This window comes from Helianthus annuus, chromosome 2 (genome assembly GCF_002127325.2).
Source record: "Helianthus annuus cultivar XRQ/B chromosome 2, HanXRQr2.0-SUNRISE, whole genome shotgun sequence".
NCBI lineage: Eukaryota > Viridiplantae > Streptophyta > Magnoliopsida > Asterales > Asteraceae > Helianthus > Helianthus annuus.
Window position 1 is genome coordinate 149,503,639 of NC_035434.2, and position 3,920 is coordinate 149,507,558.

General features: G+C 42.8%; 1 non-coding gene across 1 annotated transcript; it reads right to left on the reverse strand.

Moving 5' to 3' along the window:
* Positions 1–2,297: 2,297 nt before the first annotated feature.
* Positions 2,298–2,404, reverse strand: LOC118489878. Its single transcript, XR_004887891.1, has one exon. It is a non-coding gene; the product is annotated as a small nucleolar RNA R71 (small nucleolar RNA).
* Positions 2,405–3,920: the final 1,516 nt, after the last annotated feature.

Genomic DNA, 3,920 nt, shown 5'->3' on the forward strand with positions numbered 1-3,920 from the left:
GACCTCCCGACAGCATCTTCCCAAAGCAAAACAAGAAGACAGAAGACTGAACACGCCCCGTGCTCAGTGAGCACGGGGGCGTGCCCAAGTGTCAGCAGAAAAGACAAAGTGATAGAAGCTTCTACTGCCCACCACGGGGCCGTGCTCAGCGGACACGGGGGCGTGGTCAACTGTTGCAGACGCATTTAATGAAATTGCGAATTGCAATTAATGAAGACAGAGAGTCGGATGGACACGGGGCCGTGCCCAGTGGACACGGGGCCGTGCCTAAGCTTCTGTTCAGCCTATAAATATGAGTGCTTGGAGCTCTTGCAACTCATCCCTTGGCACACCACCTCTCTCACACTTCACCCACCACCCACCACCATCACAACACCATCATCCACCACCATCATCCATTGTCCATCATAGAGTGTGTGAGTCGTCTCGGGATCCAAGATTGATCGTAAGAGTTCTTGACAATCAAAGGCCATGTTTGCCTAAGTCTCTTACATAACTTGGTGAAGACAAGTGTTTAGTGTAATACTTTTTATTTTTAATCTTTTGCACTTTTTAATTGGTTTTGTATTAATGACTTTAATTACTAGTTTCTTAAGTTGAAGGTGATTATTCCTTATCGTTTGTCTGTGGTGTCTTGGCATTATTTTACTGTCTATATAAAATAAAAGATTTTCACCATTCATATCTCCACGGTCTATATGGAGGTATGTTGGCTACCTGGTTGGGGGTTAAGGGAACGGTTTGGTAAGACTCTTGCCATTGTTCAGTGTATAGATCCTGCAAAGGACCTGGGTCAAATTTAGTAGGACCTCCTTCAATACCCAACAGTATTGGATGGCGGGGGTCCAAACTCTTTGACCCCCTCATAAGTTAAACTACTATTAAAACTTTAACCCGGCTACTTAGGACTGTATCCTTGCTGACTCAGACTACTTAGCCGAGGGTAACGTCGCCTTCAAAAGAGGGGCCTACCACATTATGCATTAATAACTTAATTAATTATCTTTCAATAATCCGACCCTTTAGGATTGTATCATTGCTGACTCAAACTACTGGGTTGAGCGTAACGTCACCTTCAAAAGAGGGGCCTACTACAATAACTAAGATAATCTCTTAAACAAGTGCAAAAGTGAGAAAATAATCAAAGGTTACACTACACACAAGTCGGATCCAAGTGATTCATCTTGTCTATCTGTTTTTACTTTTATTTTATTTTCAGCATTTTAGTTAGTTTTATTTTTCTAGTTTAAAAAATCTTTTTCTAACATTTTGATTTGATTAGACGTTGAGGATAAACCGGTACTAAAAGCTCTTGTGTCCTTGGACGACCTCGGTATCTTACCAACACTATACTACGTCCACGATGGGTGCACTTGCCCATATGTGTGTTTAGTGTTAGTGAATATCGTGTTTATAAATTTAAAACTTGGCTAAAAAGTGTAAAAAGGGCTTAAAATATACACCTAAATTATATTACACCTAACGCACATCAAGTTTTTGGCGCCCTTGCCGGGGACACAAGGATTTTAAGAAAGTTAGGAATCAGCGGCCTAATCATTTTTTCTATTTTATTTTTATTTTTTTAGGATTTTCTTAATTTTTCAGCTTCTGCAAAGCTCAGCACGGGCCGTGCCCAGCAGTGTCACTGGCAATTTTTATTTTCCGAGTTACAGAGAGCTGAGCACGAGGCCGTGTCGGTGCAACACGGGGCCGAGTCCAACTTTCCAGTAACAGGGATCCGGAAAACAATCGTTGTATCTCCGACCACGGGCCGTGTTCACTGAGCACGGGGCCGTGGTGAACTTCCTGACCAATATTCTAGTAAAGACATAAAAGAACCTCTAGAAGAACCCGAACGCTTTCTCAGAAAAAGACTTAAAGCTAAAAACCAAGAGAAAGTTTCGGGGGACCCACTTCCAATGGCGGACCAACGTACCCTCATGGATTACCTACGACCCACCGTGGGTAATCTTCGCGCCGCTATCAATGCACCGAATGTTGAAGCTAACAACTTCGAACTTCGGCCACATTTGATACAAATGCTTCAAAACTCCGCAGCCTTCCATGGGCTTGCGGACGAGGATCCCCATCTACATATTACTAATTTCTTAGAAATATGTGATACCTTTCGGATCAATGGAGCATCAAATGACGCCATCCGCCTTCGAATGTTTCCATTTTCACTAAAAGACCGAGCAAAAGCTTGGCTCAACGCCCTCCTAGTTGGTTCGGTAAACACCTGGGATGAACTAGCCCAAAAATTTCTATATAAGTATTTCCCTCCCGCTAAAACGACTAAATTAATGACTGAAATTAATACATATTCACAAGAGGATGGGGAATCCTTATATGAAACTTGAGAAAGGTTCAAGGAGCTATTACGAAAGTGTCCTCATCACGGTCTTGCGGTATGGCAACAAGTATCCACTTTCTACAATGGGTTGTTGCCACACACAAGACAAACACTTGACTCTAGCTCCAGGGGACTTTTAGGTAATCGCCGCCCACATGAAATATACAATCAAATTGAGGAAATTGCTCAAACCAATTTTCAGTGGCACACTCCCCGAGGCAATAAATCTATTGCCCCGGGCGCCCATAAGGTTGATGAAAGCCCTTCTTTACAAGCCCAAATCGAGGCCCTTTCTTCAAAAATAAAAAAGTTAGAAATGACAAAAACGGTCTCGGTTATGGCTTGTGAAGGGGGTGGTGGGCCACATGAAAATTGGAGTTGTATGAAAGAAACAGATGATCAACCAGAGTCGGTAAACTACATTGATAATAGACCTAGGCCGTCGGGTCCTCCAACGGGTACCTACAACCAAGGATGGCGTAACCACCCTAATCTTGGTTGGAGAGAACCCGGCAATAGTAGTAACCAACAAAGCCTAAACCAACGAACAAACTTTCAACTACCAAGAAATGAGTCACAAAATTTTCCTCAACAACAAGGTGGACGAGAAAGGCTTGAAGATACTGTATCTCGCCTCATCTCCGACATTGAAAAGAAAAACTCGGATCGATTTCAACAATTGGAATCGAATTTTAGAAATCAACAAGCTAGTATACAAAACATTGAAAAACAAATAAATCAATTAGCTCAAAATTTCTCCGAGAGACCACAAGGCGCATTACCAAGTAATACGGAAACAAACCCAAAAGCACAAGTCCATCTCATAACGTTAAGAAACCATACCGTGGGTTCCGAAGAAGCTCCACCACCGCCAACTGAGGGAAGCACAACACTGCCCCAACAAGAGAAGACTTATCCTCTAATTCAAGAGCCTACCAAGGCTCCTCTGGTTCCATACCCCGGTAGGTTAATTCGTTAAAAGACCAATGAGCAATTCGCAAAATTCGAAGATCTACTAAAACAATTTCATGTTAATATTCCTTTTATCGAAGTCCTAACTCAAATGCCTAAATACTCAAAATTCATGAGGGACTTCCTCACTAATAAAAGGAAAATTGAATCACTGCAATTAGTTAACTTAGGAGAAGAATGCTCCGCCCTCGTACTCAACAAACTCCCACAAAAGAAGATTGATCCTCGAAGCTTCACAATTCCTTGCTCGATCGGGGAATCCCCCGTTCGTAATGTACTAGCCGACCTTGGGGCTAGCATTAACCTCATGCCTGCATCAATGTTCAAACGACTCGGCCTAGGAAAAACAAGTCCTACCAAGATGAGTATACAACTTGCCGACAGATCCGTCAAATACCCACAAGGTGTCGCTGAAAATCTATTGGTCAAAGTCGACAATTTCGTCTACCCAGCCGACTTTGTCATACTAGATATGGAAGAGGACACCGAAGTCCCCCTCATACTAGGGAGGCCATTTCTAGCCACCGCGCAAGCAGTGGTAGACATGAACGACGGAACACTTACTTTGAAGTTTGTGGATAAGGAAGTGAAGTTT